A 21,861-nucleotide genomic window follows, 5' to 3' on the forward strand; every position below is an offset into this window, starting at 1 on the left:
ACAATTTGAGTAATAAAATTATATGACTGCATTGTGTATTTTTGTCCTGGGCTGGGGCACAAGCCCCAGGAATCTGTGGATAAGGGCCAAGGAAAGATGAAAGAACTTGAAACAAGGATGTCAAATATTGTTGCAGCAAATCATCAATTTGGGCTAAATAAAAACTGGAAGTCACAGGAGTCAACCAGAGGCCTGATCAATAGACAAGGCAGAAATCAAAAGCCAAGTCAAGGTTAAAGGTCATGAGCCTCAAAACGCAGGGTTCAAGGTCTAAATTCAGAGTGACGCCTCGTGGACACGAGGTCCCTGTGAAGACAGCATGGTTGACTCCACTAAATAAGGAAGGTGCCTGTGATGAGAAGGTGACAGAGGCTGGGCTGTGTTGACAGTTGCTGAGGCTGCTGGGGAGAGAGAGAGAGACTTCATTACACAATGGCTTTGGTGTGGACATGGGCCTTGGCCAGAGTAGGCAGCTCAGGAAAGTACAGCTGTTAAAGAGTAAATAAATAAATAGAGAAAAAGGGATAGATAGCTACTATGGGAGAAGAGGGCTTATTGGAAGCCCGAGAGATGAAGGTAATGAACTGACACACACTCAGTGGAGACATGCTGACAAAGACAAATGCCAGCAAGCCAGAGTCCCCACCCTAGCTGCCTTTCCTCTAGGCTGAGCCTCTGCGGCAGCCGCTGTGGGAACCACTGTTGGGTAGGTGAGTAGCGGAGGAAGGGACCGGCCACGCTGAGTGGACACTTGTTGCAGCTCAGCATCTGTTTGCCCTGTTCTGTACAGGGCAAATGAACTGGAGAACAGTTCATTCTCTTGGTGGGAGGGCCTGGTGTCACCATGAGACCTAAGCTTGCCTATCGGCACCTCTCACTACCACATCAGCTTGGGGCCTCCCAAGGACAGACAGCAGTGGTGCCGATTCACTTCTGTGGCAGAACCAAAGGCTGAGTTTTCAGGTCAACTCCAAGACTCCTCGGGATCTGGGCTCTGCTTTCTCTCTGGTGCCACGCCCTGGCTGCACTCCTTCAGCCTCATTCTACTTGAGCCACACTGGTCCCTGATGAGCTCAGATATACCACGCTTGCTGCTTTCTAGTTCATGATTCTATAATCCCGAGACAATCCTCATTTTCAGACAGCTTACAATGAAGTCAGAGAGGCCAAAAATGCAGAAAACATGAGAGGGTTTGCAAATTAGAGACTTTTTTTATATATGCAAAAGCAAACCAAAGAAAAGAAATGTGTCATTTTTGCACCAACCACTTGCTGAATAGTCAAATCACCAATGAGGAAGTTGTTTATACATCAGGTTGTTTACATACCAAGTTGTTAATTAACTACTTAACATTAGTTAATTGGCAGACACGTAAGATGCCAAGGACTGAAGACATAAAGAGGATATGGCAATATTGCTGTGCTGAGGAAGTGATGTCTTTTAGCAGAGATGTTCTGTCAACTACTATGTGTACTAAGCAGGTGGAATTGCACTTATTTTTTAAAGGATTTATTTATTTGAAAGGCAGAATGAGAGAGAGAGGTATCTTGCATCCACTGGTTCACTCCACAAATAGCTATGATGGTACTGGGCCAGGCTGCAACTAGGAATCAGGAACTGCATCCTGGTGTCCTGGTGTCCCACATGCGTGGCAGAGGCCCAAGGACTTGGGCCACTGTCCATAACTTTCCTAGGCACGTTAGCAGGGAGCTGGATTGACAGAAGAGCATCTAGGACTTGAATCGGCATTGTAGTAGGGAATGTTGGCCTTGCAATCAGTGGTTTAATCCACTGTGCCTCAGTGCTGACCTGGTAGATGAAATTTATTTCAGTCTTTCTGAACTGTCAACTGATTTATTTCTAATGGAAACAGAACTCTAGCCTCTTCCCAACAGTAGCAGGCTTTGATGCTTAAATTTTTGTTTTTATTTGTTTTCATTGTATTTGAAGGCAGGGCAAGTGGGGGGAGTGGGAGACAGAGAGAGGAGAGAGATCTTCTATTGCTTGTTCATTCTTCAAATGCCTGTAATAACTATAATTGAGCCAGGCTAAAGCCAAGAGCTGGGAACTCCATCCTGATCTCTCAAGTGAGTGGCAGAGACTCCGGTACTTGCTGCCTCTTAGGGTGTACATTAGCAGGAAACTGGATTGGAAGCCGAGGAGCTGGGACTTGAACCAGGTACTCTGATACAGGTCATGGGACTTCCAAGTTACGTCTTAGCCACTGTACCAAATACTTTCCCACTTTGCTGTTTAGAAGAGAAAGGCTTCATGGTAAACTCATTCATTATTTTGATTTACCACTCTGTTGGGAGCATAACATTGTCTAAAAAACTAGAAAGGAACAGAAAGGCTATACTGAGTTGAATACAGTGTTTTCCTTATTCCTTTCTGAAACCTCTCTGAAATGATCATAGAAGTGAATTAGGAGGAAAAGGAGAAAAAGAAGCAGGAAAAATGAGGGAAGAAGAATGTGGCATAAATCTTTGCGGACAAAGGGAAGGGAAAGAAGAGGAAAGAGCAAGAATGCTGTGGAAACGAGAAAGCAAATAGATGAGTGGTAACTGGTTTGTTGTGCTGAGGAAAGCTAAAACCTAGCAGGAAAGAGTGTTTGCACTGTAGAAGCCCAGAGAGGCACAGAATGGATAGCATCAGGGGCTTATGAAAGCAGGGCTGCAGGTAGCCCGGAAAATGAAAGGCTCCTTGGAGTGTTGATAAGAAGCTCCTTCCTCACACTTTGCTCCCATCCTGGCTAAAAAGTGGAGATTTGCTTTCTGGGTTGGGATCAGAGAGAAGATCTCTCTGGGGGTGATTGAAGTGTGGATGGGGTGGAGAAGGACTAGACCATCCTCCTTTTAAAAAACCATATTTGGGGTTGGTGTTGTGGTGTAGCAGGTGGAGACACCACCTGTGACAACAGCTTCCCATATGGACATGGGTTCGAGTCCTGGCTGTTCCACTTCTGTTCCAGTTCCCTGCTAATGTGCCTGGGAAAAGCAGCAGAAGACTCAAATGTTTGGGTCCCTGCACCCATGTGGGAGAACTGGAGGAAACTCTTGAGTCCTGGCTTCAGTCTGGCTTAGGCCATTGTGGCCATTTGGGGAGTGAGCCAGCAGATGGAAGATTAGCTCGCTCTCTCTCCCTCTCCCTCTGTCTGTAACACAGCCTTTCAAATGCATACAATCAACCTTTTAATAAATAGAAAACAGGGGCTGGTGCTGCGGCGCAGAGGGTTAATGCCCCGGCCTGAAGCGCCAGCATCCCATATAGGCACCAGTTTGAGACCAAGCTGCTCCACTTCCGATCCAGCTCTCTGCTATGGCCTGGGATAACAGTAGAAGATGGACCAAGTACTTGGGCCCCTGCACCCTTGTGGGAGACCTGGAAGAAGCTCCTGGTTCCTGGCTTTGGATCAGCGCAGCTCCGGCTATTGTGGCCATTTGGGGAGTGAACCATCGGATAGAAGACCTCTCTCTCTCTGCCTCTCCTCTCTCTGTGTAACTCTGACTTTCAAATAAATAAATAAATCTTTAAAAAAAAATAGAAAACATGTTTACTTTATTTTATTAGTTTGAAAGAGAGAGAGAGGGAGGGGTGGGTCACTCACCAAATGCCAACAACACTCAGGGCTGGGCCAGGCAAAACCAAGATCCAGGAACTCCATCCAGGTCTCCTATGTGGGTAGCCAGGACCCAAGTACTTGAACCATAATTTGCTGCCTCCCCAGGAAGCACATTAGTGGGAAGATGGCTAGGAAGCAGAGCCAGGGCATCCCAAGAAGTGACTTAACTGTGACTTAACTGCAGTGCCAAATCACACCCCCCATCCTCCTTTTCTTTTTCTCACTTGTTTTTTTGTTTTTTTTTTTTTTTTTTTGACAGGCAGAGTTAGACAGTGAGAGAGAGACAGAGAGAAAGGTCTTCCTTTTCCTGTTGTTCACCTCCCAGTGACTGCTGCGGCTGGTGCGCTGTAGCCTGTGCACCGCGCTGATCCGAAGCCAGGAGCCAGGTGCTTCCTCCCGGTCTCCCATGTGCGTGCAGGGCCCAAGCACTTGGGCCATCCTCCACTGCCTTCCCGGGCCACAGCAGAGAGCTGAACTGGAAGAGAAGCAACTGGGACAGAACCCGGCACCCCAACCGGGACTAGAACCTGGGGTGCTGGTGCCACAGTTGGAGGATCAGCCTAGTAAGCCGCGGCGCCGGCCTCACTTGGTTTTCAGAACACTGGCAGCCACAGGACTATGATGCACCAGCTGACATGCTGGAAACTTTCTTTTGAAGAATCTCGTTAACCCATGAGAAAGTTTATTTGAAAGTTAGATTTACATACACAGAGAGAGAGGAGAGGCAGAGAGAGATCTGCCATCCGCTGGTTCACTCCCTAGTTGGCCGCAACAGCTGGAGCTGCACAGATCTGAAGCCAGGAGCCAGGAGCTTCTTCCAGATCTCCCAAACAGGTGCAGAGGCCCAAGGACTTGGGCCATCTTCTACTGTGTTCCCAGGCCATAGCAGAGAGCTGGATCGTAAGTGGAGCAGCCGGGACTCGAACCGGTGCCCTTATGGGATGCCGGCACTGCAGGCGGCAGTTTAACACGCTACGCCCCGAAAATCCTGCATCTTTTTGAAGTGTAGCCTGTATAGCCTGAACTTTGTTTTTCCCTTTATGTGTGTTTCTGTTTTCTAGAGTACCTTTTCAAATATGCTACGTCTTCTACACACATGGTTCTGTCTCAGGAGTTACTTAAGCAGAGGCTTCTAGATGCAGATAGAAAATTGGATTCACTACCCACTAGCGTTCCTTCTGTCTCTAAGACTCTAATCCTTATGGCTTGAAAACCTCATTCAGTTGAAACTTGGTAATAATCATAGTGGGCTCAAGTTGTTGTGTTCCTTTGAGCTAATAAAAAGGCTTTATAAGCAAGTTATACAGCTTAGGAGAAAGTCGAGGTCAAACACGGCAGACATATCATACACTTTTTGTGAGAACTAAAATAATTTTTAGAGCTAGTTTCCAAAGAATGTTTTTCTACTTAGAAGCCCTTGATTAGCATATTTTTGGTTACTAAGTGTACCTGACTTTTCACTGACTCCATTGGCCTTTTCTCCAATTAGCCTAAATTGATGGTTTTACCCTACATAGGCATTTTAACTACAGACACAGAAAGAAGATTTTAATGAGCCTCCTCTAATTAAAAAACACAAGTGAGTCACTGAGGATGGAGACTTTGACTTCCTGGTCAAGTGCTGGGTATCTGACTACTTTACTTGCTTGGTTAATGGTCTCTCAAAAACTCCATTCAGCTACAAAGAACTTGGACAGTGGAAGGAAGTGATGGAAATATTGGAATAAAATTACATATTCTCTCAGAATTTGTTGTAGCAATGGAATAAGTGAGCTCCTTTACCTGCGGACTGCCTCCTGTGTCAGTAACAAACATGTATTCTAGAGAAGAAGAGAGAAAGAGAGAGAGGGAGACAGAGAGATCCCATCAGTTTGATTTTGACTACAGAATCATTATGATGTACCTGGAGAGAAAACTGATAATATCCTCACCTTTATTATATATTGTCCAGAAAAATGACCATCCTACAAACCCTATGGTTCTTTGCCTAGGTCATATCATATCCTTGGAACTATGCTTAGGGCTTGGCATTTCATTTTAAGAGGGATCTGGACAAGCTAGAAGCAGGTTGAGAGGAGGGTAAACAACCTGACTGCTATGCTTTATGACAAATAATGGAAGGGAACGGGAATCACTTCTGGTTTGGGTAGAATTTCAGGCAAACATGATCAATACTTTCAAATATTTAGAAAGTGAAGACGGTGATGCCTTTTCATTAGGTATAGCAGCTACAGCTTGTACTTGGTATTCCTACATTTGACCTCTTTTTTTGTCTTCCCTGCATCCCAGCCACAAGTCTGAGTGAGTGCTCAGACTTTGAATTCTGTTGCTGGGGGTAATTTTGGAGAAGCTCAATGACCAAGACTCTTCCTGAATTTACAAAAGCTTGGAAGAAAGTGGTTGGGTAGAGAGAGGAGTAATACTTTTAAGATTTGGGAGAAAAAGATACTTTGGGAGGATGGGAATATTAGTAGGGCATTGTGCCCCAAGATTAGAAGCAACCTGGTTGCCACTCAATAGGGGTGTCCCTAGGAGATAGTAGAATTTCCAAGGATATCCAAGTGGTGTGTCAGTGGCCTGCACTCCCACAACAGCCCCAATTGGGATGTGGAAACTCAAGGACCAGGAGCATTTAAGTGTAACAACCTTGGATGGGTGGAAATAGGATTCAGAGACATTCCCTGAATATTTGGCTTTTCATAAGCTGATTGTCTTGGGGTTACAGGGTAGTGGCTAGGGAACTACTGAAGATTGAATACTGCCATCAACATTTCAGTAGGAGACTCAGATGTGAACCAAGTTGACCTAAAGAAATTACCATTTCTTGAATATATGCATTAATGGATTAGATGACTATACATTTGTATAGCTCAAGGACAGAACAAGAATCAATGAATTGAAGGCTTTAGAAGGAGGATTTTAGTCAATGCAAGAAAGAAATTTCTAGCCATTAACACTACCCAGCAATAGAATACACTGCTTTGGAAAGCCACAAAATCCCGTTACCAGGGAGAAACTTGACAGCCATCTTTCAGGGTGTCTTAGGGGGAAAAATCTCATGGTGGATGATACAAATCACACTGAGTGATCTCTTCCATCCCTTCCAAATCTGGGGCCCTGTGATTCTGTGAATCACTGGAATCCCTGACTCAACAGGTGGAAGTAGGAATGAGGTTCTAAGCAGTCTGTAAATATTTACACAGGTGCCCTTTGAAAGCGACCATGGGGATCTCTGTATCATAACTTTGCACTGAATAGCAATGGAAGCAGCTCAGGAGATGGGTGACAACTTTTCAAAGAGGAAAAGACAGCTGTGTCAGCTTTGATTGTTTTCAAAGTTGGAATATCTCTCCTCCCTCCCTCCCTCCCTCCCTCCCTCCCCCACACCCCCTCCCTCCCTTCTTTCCTTCTCTCTCCCCCTCCTTTCTCTCTCTCTCTCTCTCTCTCTCTCTCTCTCTCTCTCTCTCTCTCTCTCGACGTTTAAGGAAGGTGTCTTCTTTTGATGATAACTATAAGGCAGTACTGAGCATCAAGTGGAGGAAATTGGAAGTACAGACTGGAAGTGCAACGGGGGGATTATTGGCAAAGGAAATGGAAGACAGGGATTGAGAAGAAAGAGTGGAAACACTGGAAAGATCACTTCTGAGCCAGGCAGAATTTTTACGACAGGATATGTTAGTGCTCCAAGTGTTGCACTTGGTTTGGTTTGCCTCCTCACACTGCTCTGCTGTATGTCAGATGAAATTGTCAGTATTGCAAAAACCAATTAAAGCAGCATTAGCTCACACACACATGCACACTGAGTTGCCCAAGCAGCATTTCATGCCCAGTTCCTTTGGCTGGTATTCAAGCCCAGCTTCGGTTTTAGAAAGGAGTTATTTGAATAAGCTTTCAGAAATTTTTCTCTTTAATTTCAATTATTTTTTTCTTTTATTGCAAGCTTCAAGAGCTCCCTTTGGTTTAACTATCAAAGTGTGGAAAGTAACTTTTCAATCCTATTTTTGACATACTTATGAAAATTATTTTTGTCACTTGTAAGTGAATTATTAGCAAGTACTATGTAGCACCACAGATATCAAACACAAGCGAAGGAAGAAAAAATTACTTTGATTCATTACTCTTTAGGTTTAGAATGTGTCGACTAAATTACAACTGTTTGTGTTAAATAATTCAGGTATACCAGAAAGTAAAGGTGATCAAAATTATTTTGTAACAATTGTGGGAAAATGAGTTTCCTTCTCAATGTATAAGAATTTCTGATTTTAATTATGCCTTGTTCCACAATTTGAATGTGCTTTTGCATCAAGAAAATATCTTGGATAATCTGTTGTGGACCAATGCAGACTTTCTTCATTGGACTAACTCTCATAATAACAATGAGAAGTCTGCATTAACTATCAATAACAGCAGTTTGAGAGCATCAGTGATCACACAGAAGCCGACAGAAAGCAGGACACAATGAAGAAGCGTAAGGAGTGAACTTAGCTTAGCCACATTAACTGGTGTTTTGACTGAGGGCAGTTCCCTGTTCACCCGGGGCATGTGAGTTATAGTGAAAAAAAAGGGGGGGGGGATGATTTTACTGAGATGAAGAGAAGAATTTGGAGTTTGAGGATGCCAAAAGGGCTGGAAATGGAAGAGAAAATCCTAGAAGGGACAATGCCACAAAATGGGATCTCCTAAGGGTGAAGAGTGTGTCTCACCTTCCTGATCGACTCCAAAGCTATCCATGTGTAAGGTGAGACTCAAGGACTCCAGTGGGAACAGAGGCTGGAAAGCTGAACAGCCAAGTGGAGTTCAAGTTCCATCGACTTCGAAGTGAAATCTGACACGGCCCCCTAACATTTATACAAAAATGTGGCCCCTTAAGGTTCCCCAGAAGTGCTATCTGGGATGCCACATGTGCTACCGGAATTTGGGGTGCCATACGATTTCACCATAAGCTTATTAATAAATCCCCAATATTAATAAGCCTGAGAGGGTTCTTGCCTAATATTTAGAGAAGAATTCTAAATACCGGCACAGATAAACGAGGCAGCATGGTACATTTTAGGTTTTTATTTAGTGCGAGAGGTATCTAGGAAAGTGAGGGCTTTAGTTCAGGTAGGAGAGAGGGGAAAGTATGGGAACTAGGGTAGCAACCATATCAAGCAGAGAGCAGGCCAAAAGCCACATGCAGCAAGAACCTGGAGCTGCTATCCACCGCTTATCACTGCAGCAAAGCAGAGGCAGAGCGTTTTGGGACACTCCTTGCCGTTTTATATATTTTCCACAGGGGAGTGGCTTGTGGGCAGGTGGGCGCTCAGGTATGGTCAGGTAGAGCCCGAGGTCACATGTGGGCGTGGTGAAGGTATCAGGTAGGGTGTGAGGTCACACAGGGGCGTGGCAAAGGTATCAGGTAGGGCTGAAGTCACACAGGGGCGTGGCGAAGGCGTGGTCTTCCAGCTCACAAACCTAATCAGTTTTAGCCTGTATGCCTGCCTACTTCAGAAGGGCTTGGTAAACACTGCAGCTCTCCTGGAATGGGCACCCATTGGGTTAGTGATCACATTTCAGGGACAAGGGTGTTCTGTGTTCTGTTAGGTGCAGTCACGAGAGGAGACAGAGTTTATTATACTCACAGGTGCTAGAGATGGGAGGAGTGCCACACCACGCAGGGCAATAATCATGAGTATGCAGTGGTGTCCTGTGGTACTTGATTTACAGACTTGATTGGCCCAATTCTTCCCTCGCAGTTGTTTACCACATTCCCTTAGCTGTTGAATGTCTGACTTCCCTCACACCATGCTGGACATGTGTCTTCTTTGCGTGAGTCTCAGGGGAGGGTAGACTCGCCTCCTCCTTTGGAGTCAGAAGTCCACAAACTTTATCCCCTGGCTTCTCTTGTTGCTGGAGCACAAACTGGGCTTGGCCAATGAGATACGTGGGGTTCAGAATCTTAGATGGGAGTTGGCAATTTGAAATACAAGACTGAGCATGTGTGGACTGGGAGTGCCCTAGTTTGTGCTGTGTTCAGAGACGTGAACATCACCCCATGATGTGAACAAGCCACTCAGTGAGGATTAGGTATCCAGCCTCCCAGCCTGGTGAAGTCCACACATTTCTCATCTGCTTTTATCAGCTACGGTTGGTTCTAGTGCCTGGGACTGAGAACGACTGATACACATTCAAAAGACTGGAACTTTGCAAAATCTCCAGGGAGTGCAAAAAGCTACCCCATCTCCCACCTCTTGTTGAAGAAGCAACGGTTAAGGTAAGGAGTGTATTCAGTCATTGGCTTAGTTCCAGGTGACAAGGTTCCTAGTTTCGTGACCTTGTCCTGGATTCTAGAAGCTTGTAGGGAAGTCGATTTTCCATCTTCAACATACGCCCTTGTCTTCCACCTGGAGGCTGAACAGGACAAAGGGAGTTTTTATGGGTTCTGTTTACCTAGTATTTAAGCCATAGTTGGTAATGAGAGATGGATCAGAAATTATTACAGTGTGTTTGAATTGCATAAACTCATCTGACCTGGCTTTCAGTCTGCATGGCCCTCCACTGTAAGTCAATAGAATGTCGTAGTGTGTGTTTCCGGCATTAACTTTCCTCTGGTCTGAAAACAAGTCTTCGCTTGGCCGAACTTTAGTCAGTCTCTTGAGTCTTATCTCAGACCCATCTGGCCAGTTTAGCAAATAGCTCTGCAAAGTCAGCTTAGCCAGAATCTGCGGCCCTCCACCCCCCAGCCTGGATATGCGAGCATCCTTGATATCTGCTCAGTGCCCTCGTCCTCGCCATCTCCTGGGTCGTATCTAATCAGGCTGGCCTGTCTTCAGAGTCTTGTCAGGTCGGTCTAACCAGAATCCCCCTCACCACTAATGGTTCTTCTTAGGAATTTTCCATTACCTTGTTCCTTGGCTGTAGGTTCCTTCCTGTTAATGCTGTATTCAGAGATGAGACAATCTCTTCTCCACTAGGAGACCATATGGCAGTGGCCTTTATACCTACATGAGGATTCTGAGTGAAATCTTCCTTACCATGCTTTTTTTAAGATTATTTATTTATTTATTTGAGAGGTAGAGTTACACACAGTGAGAGGGAGAGACAGAGAGAGAGGTCTTCCGTCCGCTGGTTCACTCCCCAGTGGCCGCAACGGCTGGAGCTGCGCCTATCTGAAGCCAGGAGCCAGGTGCTTCTTCCTGGTCTCCCATGCGGGTGCAGGAGCCCAAGGACTTGGGCCATCTTCCACTGATTTCCCAGGCCACAGCAGAGAGCTGGATTGGGAGAGGAGCAGCCGGGACTAGAACCGGTGCCCATATGGGACACCAGCACCACAGCGCCGGCCCCAACTGTGCTTTCAAAGTATCATTGATTTGTTTTTTTTCTTTAATAGGCTTCATAGTCCTCTTTATTTTATCTGTGTAAATATTTTATATACCCCTTATTTTATTGTAGAATGTATTTTCTGCAACTTGCCTCTGCAACTTTGGAGTGGTACAGGTTAGAAGTATACACATAAGAATATTAAGTAATGCTGATTGTATTTCTTTTTTTAAAATAGATTTATTTACTTTTTACTTACTTTGAAAGGCAGAATCACAGAGAGGCAGAGGCAGAGAGGGAGAGAGGGAAAGAGAGGTCTTCCATTTGCTGGTTCACTCCCCAGTGGCTGCAATGGCCAGAGCTGGGCCTCTCTGAAGCAAGGAGGCAGGAGCTTCTTCTAGTCTCCCACATGGGTGCAGGGGCCCAAGCACTTGGGCCATCTTCTACTGTTTTCACAGGCCATAGCGGAGAGCTGGATCAGGGTAAGAGCAGTCAGGACTTGAACCGGCGCCCATGTGGGATGCCAGCACTGCAGGCGGCGGCCTTACCCACTATGCCACAGTGGTGGCCCCAGTGCTGATTGAATTTCCTGTGTGTGACTGGAGTCGAAACTTCTGGGCTCAAACTCTGAATGTGGCACTTAGTAAAGAAGGGCCCTAAGCAAGTTACTCCCTGTCTCTCAATTCCCTCATCTGTGAAATGGGGGACAGTAACAGGATTGATGTGAGGCTTAAAAGAGATCAACAGTGTTGACCTAACTATAGGATTGATCTGAACATTGAGAAAATTACAGTTGGGGCTGCCGTTGTGGGTTGTGGGTAAAGCTGCCGCCTGCAGTGCCACATCCCGTATGGGCGCCAGTGCAAAGTCCCAGCTGCTTCACTTTCCAACCAGCTCTGCTATGACCTGGGAAACAGTGGAAGATGGCCCAAGTCCTTGGGCACCTGCACCTGCGTGGGAGACCTGGAATAAACTCCTGGCTCCTGGCTTCAGATCTGTGCAGCTCCAGCTGTTGCAGCCATCTGGGGAGTGAACCAGTGGATGGAAGACTTCTCTCTCTCTCGCTCTTGCTCTCCCTCTGTTTCTGCCTCTGTAACTCTTTCAAATAAATAAATAAATCTTAAAAAAAAAAAAAAGAAAAGAAGGTAATGTCTATATACAGTGCCTACTAGGAAAAGGGGTTTTATTTATCTATTAAGTAGGAATAAAGGCCGGCACCGCGGCTCACTCTGCTAATCCTCCGCCTGCGGCGCCGGCACCCCGGGTTCCAGTCCCAGTTGGGGTGCCGGATTCTGTCCCGGTTGCTCCTTTTCCAGTCCGGCTCTCTGCTGTGACCTGGGAAGGCAATGGAGGATGGCCCAAGTGCTTGGACCCTGCACCTGCATAGGAGACCAGGAGGAAGCACCTGGCTCTTTGGGGGGGTGAACCAATGGAAGGAAGACCTTTCTCTCTGTCTCTCTCACTAACTCTGCCTGTCAAAAAAAAAAATAGGAATAAAACTTACAGGGCTTTATGGACATTAGATTACATAATCTCAGAAAAGCATTTGTTAAGTGCTGGTGTAAACCAAGGGGCTCTTCATATTATATCATCTCCCTTCCTTGTTACCATTGCAGACATATGGTGGGTCAATCTCGGCTTCAGAGTCCCAGCGACAAACCTTACACTTACAGATAACACACGACATTGGGACGTGCAAAGCTCCTGTCCTGTGGGCAGTGTTCAGTGATTCCTGGGCTCAGAACCAGAGGGCTACCTTTGAGCAAAAGTGAGAGACGGGAGAGAAGCATCAGGGAGCAGTGTCTGTGCACGAAGGAACAGCAGGATCCCAGGCAGCCAAGGGTGCAAGTGCAGGTTCATTCCTTGTGGCAATAAAGACCGCAGGAAGTTGGGAACAAGAGCTGCTCAGTGTGAGGCGGCAATGCCAGTTCTGGAGAATCTGTTTCCTAACAGGGGAAGCAGCCCGCGTCCAGACCCCTGGGGGCCGGGCTGGATTAAGGGGATCGTAGGATCCCAGCTGAGCAGGCTGGGGATCAGGCCGGATGCCAGTCCTGGGCAGGATATCATGCACTGGGCAAGAAAAACAGAGCAGAGGCCCAGCCCTGAGAGCAGAGGCCAGAGGAGCAGGGCGGGGGAGTGGGGCTCCCCTTTTTTTCTCCCTCCTCTTTTCGCCCCCTCCCTCCCATCCTTTCCTGTTTCCTTCCAGGTGCTCAGGCCAAAACCACAAAGCATCCTTGACTGTTCTTTTTCTCTGACACCCCAGTTCTCTCCTCAGCAAAACCTTCTACTGTATCTAGAGTTCCACTTGCTGCCACCATCTCCGGACACCTAAATACCTTCTAATGCATTCTGATGGAATCCTTGTGAGGCTGCGTGAGAGAATGCTAGTCTGTTCAAGTGTGCTCCTTGCCCTGTTTGTTTTAATGGTCTTTGGTGACTACATTTCTCTCTCTTTCTCCTGTGTTATTTCTTATGTGGAACTGTAAAGGGCCGTAACAACGTTTTCTGCGTTAAATTATTCATTCTTATTTCTCTGGTGATGCTGGAAGGACAGGTGGTTGATAAGAGTAAAATAAAAGGTAGTAGGCATTTGATGGTTAAAACACCACTGGCGGGCCGGCGCCGCGGCTCACTAGGCTAATCCTCCGCCTTGCGGCGCCGGCACACCAGGTTCTAGTCCCGGTCGGGGCGCCGGATTCTGTCCCGGTTGCCCCTCTTCCAGGCCAGCTCTCTGCTGTGGCCAGGGAGTGCAGTGGAGGATGGCCCAGGTACTTGGGCCCTGCACCCCATGGGAGACCAGGAGAAGCACCTGGCTCCTGGCTCCTGCCATCGGATCAGCGTGGTGCGCCGGCCGCAGTGCGCCGGCAGCGGTGGCCATTGGAGGGTGAACCAACGGCAAAGGAAGGCCTTTCTCTCTGTCTCTCTCTCTCACTGTCCACTCTGCCTGTCAAAAAAAAAAAAAAAAAAAAAAAAAAAAAAACAACCACTGGCATGCTGGCATCACATACAGGAAAGCCTGGGTTCAAGTTCCTGCTCTGCTCCTGATTCCAGCTTCTTGCTAATGTGCACCCTGGGAGACAGCAGGTGGTGACTCAACTACTTGGATCCCTGCCACCCACCCAACTTGGGGCACACGGATTGAAATCCTGGCTCCTGGCTGCAGCATGGCCCAACCCTAGCTGTTCCTAGCATTTGGGGAATGAACCAGCAGGTGTGAGATTTTCTGTCTCTCTCTATTTCTGTCTTTCAAATAAATACAAAGTAAATAAGTAATTTAAAATAATAAAGGCCTTCCCAAATAAAGTCACTCAAAAGAACCATTTGTTTGCAAAGAAAATGCAGATTTACTCATACATAATTTCCAGAAGAAACTCAATATGACACCAATGTCCAGAGATAGCTACTTAAGATTCTTATCTCTAAAATTTGTTTACCTGAAATATCATTTGTTTTTCAACTATTAAAAAGTATCTCCCAAGGTCATGGATTTTTAAGTTACTGTTTTGCAATTCTCCTTCTGTTTTTACAATGTGATTTTCAAAGAGCTCAGCAATCACTGGGGACACTGAGCTGAGAGTGGACACCGTTGGGAGGCTGGCAGCTCCGGGGGCCAGCTTTGGGGCCGACTTCCGGCTGGCAATTCTTGCTTTGATTTGACCTTGCTGATCAGCTTCTCTGGCTTGGCCGGCCACAGGCGCAGCTTTCTTGAGCTCTGCCTCTGACTGAAGACTGAGTGCCAGATACCAGCTTGAAGGATTAGAGGTAGAACCTGAGTTCGCAGAGATTTCCAATTGAAGGGCTCTGAAGGAAGCTTTGTCACTAATTAAATGAGCAACTCCTGGCTGCTTTCCACCAAGGTGCTGCTAACTTTCCTTGGCCTCTGAGGGTTTCTAACATCACCTGCAATCTCATCGAAACTTTAATTTTCCTTTTGTCGCTTTCACTCCTTTTCAAACCTGTGGGTGTCTTTCTCATCTGTGTTTTGAGCCTATGCAAGGAATGTATCTGTCTATAATGACTTTATGTGACCTGGAAAATGGTGTATCCTTACCCCATTGAGCGTTTTCTCTTTCCCATGAACTGTTTCCTTCTTCTCACCCATAGATCTTCCCCCGGGGAGTGGGAGTTTGGTGGGTGGGACCCATAGTTATTAATGCACAGGGTGTGTGACCTCTGCTCCTGGAGGAATGTGACGTCACATCGGCCTCTGCCCAGACTTCCAAAGTCTCTTCCCAGGGTGTCTTTTCTAAAGGTGACTGTGGGGCCTGCATAAAGCCGCTGCCTGCAGTGCTGACATCCCCTATGGGTGCTGGTTTGAGTCCCAGCTGTTCTACTTTCTATCTAGCTCCCTGCTAATGGGCCTGTGAAAGCAGAAGACAGTCCTAGTGCTTGGGCCCCTGTACCCAGGTGGGAGACCTGCAAGAAGCTCCTGGCTCCTGGCTTTGGCCTGGCTCAGCCCTGCTGATTGCAGCCAGTTGGGGAGTGAACTAGTGGATGGACGATGCCTCTCTCTCTCTCTCTCTCTGCCTCTGCCTTGCTGTAATTCTTTCAAATAAATAGATCTTTTCTAAAAAAAATTATTTTATTTTATTTGAAAGAGTTACAGAGAGAGGTAGAGACAGAGAAAGAGAGAGAGAGGTCTTTCATTCACTGGTTCACTCCCCAAATGCCTGCAATGGCCAGTGCTGAGCCGATCTGAAACCAGGAGCCAGGAGCTTCTTCCGGATCTCCCACATGGGTGCAGGGATCCAAGAATTTGGGCCATCCTCTGCTGGTTTCCCAAGCGCATTAGCGGGGAGAGAGAATGGAAGTGGAACAGCCAGAACTTGAACCAGCACCCATATTGGATGCCGGCACTGCAGGCCAGGGCTTTAACCTACTGCACTACAGTGCCAGCCTCAATAAATAAATCTTTAAAATAAATAAATAAAGTAGCACTGGATGCTCTGAGTCCATTCTGACCTCTGCGTGCCTACAGAGATCTGTTGCTGTGCCTGTGAGTCTGCTCATGCCCAGATAGCCCTGGGCAGCCCAGTCCTCTGGTGGCTGCTTATCCAAGACAGTGGGGATGGGGAAGCTCTGTCTGATAATACCTGGACAGCTACCAGAAGTCTCTTGGCAGGCTCAGCCTGGTTCAAGTCATTTATCCATTCATGCATAGCCATTAGGGGGATGAACGTAAGGAGTCTGACAGACTGGGTCTGAATCCAGCTCTGCTTCTGATGAGGTGTAGGACATTGGGCCAGTTATGCAAGCGCTCTGTGCCTCAACTTTCTAATTTGTAGGATGGCATTAATAATAGGACCCACATGTGGGCTTGTTATGGGGATTAAATTATGAAAAACTTACAAAGCAACTGAAACAGTGCCTGACACATAGAATTTGTTGATAAAGGCAGTTGGATACATTTGTTCATTCCATCAGAACTGATTAAGCTTGGATTCCAGGCCAAACAATGAGCTAGACGTTGATGGTGTAACCAACATGTTAAACGTTATTGTGGATCTATCTGTGAGGATGTTTTTGGATGAGATGAATATTTAAATTGGTGGACTGGGAGGAAAGCTGATGGCCTTCCACAATGTGGTGTCCCTCATGCAATCAGGGGAAGGCCGGTCCCCTCCAGCAAAAAGGAATTCAGTCAAAGATGGCCCTGGGCTTAAATGGCAATTTTGAGATTCTCCAGCCTCCATAGTCAGCCTCCATAATCACACGAGCCCGTTCCCTGAAGCAAGTCTCACTCTGTGTGTTCGTTCGTATGCATCCACTTGAGTCTGTTTGCTGTAGAACCCTGACTAGGTACTGACCACCGTACCGGGAAGTGGGATGCTGCTGGTACAAATAGCAGATTTGGAAGTGACTTTGGAACTGGAGAACAGGTACAGGCTGCAAAGGTTTTGAAGTGCACATTTTTGCAGCCTCTACCCATTTTACAGTTCCAGAAACCATGACAGTTTGGAATAGGACAGATGTTTAACAAAGGGGTGCTAGAAGTCTGTTAACATATGCCCCCTAGGTTGGGGGCAGCACTGGGGCATCCCATATGGGTGCCAGTTCAAGTCCCTGCTGTTCCACTTCTAATCCAACTCCCTGCTAGTGGGCTTGGGAAAGAGTGGAGGATGGCCCAAGTGCTCAGGCCCCTGTACCCACATGAGAGACCTGGAAGAAGTTCCTGGTTCCTGACTTTGGATTGGCTCAGCTCTGGCCACTGTGGCCATTTGAGTGGTGAACCAGAAGATGGAAGATCTCTCTCTCTCTCTCTGCCTCTCTCTCACTCTCTGTAACTCTGCCTTTCAAATAATAAATAAATCAATCTTAAAAAAAAAACATATGCCTAGAAGGTGGAAGCCCTTCAGCATATGATGTAGAATTCTACTGAGTAAAACCAATGGACAGCCATATGCCAATGAGAGTTGAGAAGTGATTAAGTCAGGGTTAAAAACTAAGACATCCCAGCAAAAATTTATTCTTAGTGTTCATTGCTCAAGTGAAACAGCAGGTCTAGGGTCAGATCTGAGAATTTACAGTTACAATAAGTTCACCAGGTGACATCAATGCCACCAGACCAGTGACTATGGACCATAATTAACAACTACTGGTCTCATCCAAACCTACACCAAATATCTGTTAGTACTCTAGAAATGCTGAAAGTTGGAGACTTCCAGGAACAGCAGGTTAATTTCTTACTTCAGGAGACAGGTGAAGTAAAAATACATAGAGGGGCTGGCTCCGTGGTGCACTAGGTTAATCTTCCATCTTTGGCGCCGGCATCCCATATGGGTGCCGGTTCTAGTCCCGGTTGCTCCTCTTCCAGTCCAGCTCTCTGCTGTGGCCTGGGAAAGCAGTGGAGGATGGCCCAAGTGCTTGGGCCCCTGTACCCACATGGGAGACTGGGAGAAGGCACCTGGCTCCTGACTTTCGGACTGGCGCAGCTCCTGCTGTTGCGGCCACTTGGGGAGTGAACCAATGGAAGGAAGACCTTTCTCTCTCTCTCTCTCTCTCTCTCTCTCTCTCTGACTCTGTCTGTCAAATAAATAAATAAAAATCTTAAAAAAAAATGTAGAAATGCTTCTTGGTTCATTAAGAAGGTAATAATAGCAATAGTGATGACATCATCATCATTACCACCATCCTCTTCCTGCCATGTGGTTGTCACACTAGTCATGAGCAAATGGAGCCATGCATGCAAAACTCTCTGCTTAGAAATCCTGAAGCACTCAGTCATGCTAGTTATCATTTTTATGTCAAATAGTTGTGTACAAATGGGCAGAGTTGATGTTCTCAGGCATTTGAAAGTGAAGACCAGGGCCGGTGCTGTGGCGTAGCGGGTAAAGCCACCGCCTGCAGTGCTGGCATCCCACGTGGGCTCTGGTTCCAGCCCCGGCTGCTCTGCTTCTGATCCAACTCTCTGCTGTGGCCTGGGAGGGAAGTGGAGGATGGCCCAAGTTCTTGGGCCCCTGTGCCCTCATGGGGAACCCAGAAGGGGTTCCTGGCTCCTGGCTTCTGACTGGCGCAGCTCCGGTTGTTGCAGCCATTTGGGGAGTGAACCAGTGGGTGGAGGACCTCTCTCTGCCTCTGCCTCTCTATGACTCTGCCTTTCCAATAAATAGGTAACTCTTTGGAGAAAAAAGAAAAAAGTGAAGAGCATGAATGATTTGTGTCGCATCCACCCTATTGAAACAGGAATCCATGTTTAAGTGACACTGGATAGCCACTTAGCAAGTGGTGGGATGCAAGCCAACCTCTCAAAAGAGAAATTTAATCTGGGTTGGAGTCTTCTGGGATCAGCTACACCCTTGTTACTAACACTGTGATTTCTTTTAGAACCGATTGAACAAAGGCAACATGGGGTTGAAGTCACTGGAAGTCTTGGTGAATATTCTAAATCCCTGCCATTTTTAGGGTAGGTGGAGCAAAAAGACAAAGGCACTGGAGATGCAAGATAGATCCAGGTGTTGACAGGAGATATATGATGCTTTGTAAAGGTTCAGTTTATTCCGCAACATTGTCTAGTGGTTCAATAATATCTCTGTTTCCTGAAACTTGCCAGGATATTTGTTGCTTGCCATAGGCAGGAGGATGACATTTTCCATGGCTGCAGAATGAACGTCGCCCAGTGATAAGCATGTTGACTTTGGATTACATGTGGCAATGCGACACCAATGTACAAAAGGAGGAAGAAGCAGCATTGACCGAGAAGAATAAGATGGGATAACAATATCCCAAAAAGGAGGTGGTCATAAGACCTGTTCACTCATCATTGCCAAAGAAGATGTGGCACTGTGCACCAGCGCCTGGTGTTTTCTTGGTAACTGCACAATTGACTGATTAGAGAAAAGGAAGAAATAAACTATTAAGGTGGTTGGGGCTTATTTCATAATTGATCCCAACCTATGTATTTTCTGGACAAGAAACTATGGAGATGAGTTTGGCAAGTTAAATGTTCAAATGCTAGCACTGTGTAAACATTTTGTATACTTAAATTTCCTGCACAAAATCATGCCTGCCTGACTTTGCAAAGAGGAAATCTAATCTCTTTAAAGGAGGCAACTTCTCCTGCATAGACTCCCCACCTGTGCTGTTATTCTCCAGAGAAAGAAATGCTGTGTCTGTCCCACCCAGCGTTGGAGGCCACAGACTATCTGATAAATAGTGCTGGTGTTCAATTTATTTCATGGTTGGAGAAAAGTTATGATTTTTACTAGTCAAGAAAGTTATTTATTTGTTTATTTGAAATGCAGAGTTACAGAGAGGACATAGAGAGAAGGAGATCTTCCATCCACTGGTTCACTCCCCAAATGGCTGCAACAGCCAAGGTTGGGCCAGGCTGAAGCCAGGAGCTGGGAACTCTATCTGGGTCTCCCATATGGGTAGCAGGGGCCCAAGCACAGGGGTCATTTTCTGCTGCTTTCCCAGGCACATGAACAGAGAGCTGGATCATAAGTGCAGCAGACAGGTCATGAACTGGCACCCATATGGGATGCCGGTGTTGCAGGTGGCATCTTAACTTGGGGTGCCACAGGGCTGGCCTCTATTATTTTGAAATCTCTAGTTGTATTGGGTACATTTTCATAAATGTACTGAATTTTGTAGGGTGTTAAGCCCAACAGAAGGAAGTGTTCCTTAAGGACACTGAGTTACTGTGATCATTTCATTGTTGGTAAATTCCTTTTTAATTTTTTAAAACAATTTTTAATTTTAATTTTACATTAATTTTTAACAGAGTCAATATGCTTTGTAGATACAATTCTGAGAACATAATGAGGGGCCGGTGCTATGGCATAGCAGGTAAAGCCGCCACCTGCAGTGCCAGCATCCCATATGGGTGCCAGTTCAAGTCCCGGCTGCCCCTCTTCTGATCCAGCTCTCTACTATGACCTGGGAGAGCAGTAAAAGGTGGACCAAGTCCTTGGGCCCCTGCACTTGCGTGGGAGACCCGAAAGAAGCTCCTTGCTCCTGGCTTCGGATTGGCCCAGCTCCAGTCAATGAGGCTTTGTGGGTAGTGAAGCAGCAGATGGAAGATTTCTGTCTGTAACTCTGACTCTCAAATAAATAAATAAATCTTAAAAATAAAATGATATTCCCTTCCTCCCTCCCTTCCTCCCTCTCTCTCCATTTTATCCTCCTTCCTTCTCCTCCTCCTCCTCCTCCTCCTCCTCCTCCTCCTTCTTCTTTTTTACAGGCAGAGTTAGAGAGAGAGAGACAGAGACAGGTCTTCCTTCCGTTGGTTCACCCCCCAAGTGGCCACTACGGCTGGCGTGTTGCGGCCAGCGTGCTGTGCCAATCCGAAGCCAGGAGCCAGGTGCTTCCTCTCGGTCTCCCATGTGGGTGCAGGGCCCAAGCACTTGGGCCATCCTCCACTGCACTCCCTGGCCACAGCAGAGAGCTGGACTGGAAGAGGGGCAACCGGGACAGAACCGGTGCCCCAACCGAGACTAGAACCCGGTGTGCCAGCGCTGCAGGCGGAGGATTAGCCAAGTGAGCCTTGGTGCTGGCCTGTTCTTGTTTGTTTTTAAAATTTTAGCTTCCACATAAAAGGGGGAACATGTGGTATTTGTTTTTCTGGGTCTGGCTTACCTCACTCACTTTATAGGCTAATTCTCATAAATTCTTATTCATAGTTTTTGTAAAATTAAAAAAACCACACAAACAGAATAGTGAAAGGAGAAAGGCCCTTGACCAAGCAAATAATTATTAATATGTACATAGTAGAAGTACTTTAGTATGTACCCCTATGATGAAAACCATAGAAACTCTGATTAGCAGAATGGAAACTAATCAACAACAAAAGAGAAATGACTAGATTTATCAAGGATATGGAGAGTAAGATATAAACAAAGGTTTTAAAATTATTGTTATTGGGTCTAAATTACATTGTGAGTGATTTTTTTGTTTTCATGTTAATTCTTTTCTGTATGAAACATATAAATTTCACATTCAGAAAAACAATATTAAATTTATCTATTAGACCATGAATTCTTCAAATGCAGTTTCTTTTACACCTAATTATATCTCTGGTGCTCAGCAGAGGTCCTGGAATACAGTGGGTGTGCCCAAGCCTTTGCTAAATGCACACAATACGGTTAATTTCTTTTTTCATGAATCTATTAATTAAAGAACAAATCATCCTTCCACTATATTCTGGTCAACTATGAAATCCATTTTAAATTTTTTGGAAAGAGTGAATTCAACTTCTAAAAAAAGCTTCTGGACAACTAAAATACTCTGGTTTCAAGGTTTAAAAACCTGAGGCAAAATAAGTGAGAGTAGAAAAATTAAAATGAAGTGAAATCACCCATGACAATTTGCATTTCAACATCTGTGACTGAAACCATGGAAGTCAAAGAATAAAAACAAAAAGATTCAATGGGCCACACACTGTTTGATGCTGATAGTGCTGTAAGATTTCACCCCCCTGTGTATTTCAAGTAAAAAATAA

The 21,861-nt window shown here is 46.0% G+C and overlaps 1 pseudogene; it reads left to right on the forward strand.

The window, feature by feature from the left end:
• LOC100357784 (ADP/ATP translocase 2-like) overlaps positions 1 to 21,861 on the forward strand; it is a 143,245-nt pseudogene that overhangs the window by 70,527 nt on the left and 50,857 nt on the right.

Source organism: Oryctolagus cuniculus, chromosome 13 (genome assembly GCF_964237555.1).
Source record: "Oryctolagus cuniculus chromosome 13, mOryCun1.1, whole genome shotgun sequence".
NCBI lineage: Eukaryota > Metazoa > Chordata > Mammalia > Lagomorpha > Leporidae > Oryctolagus > Oryctolagus cuniculus.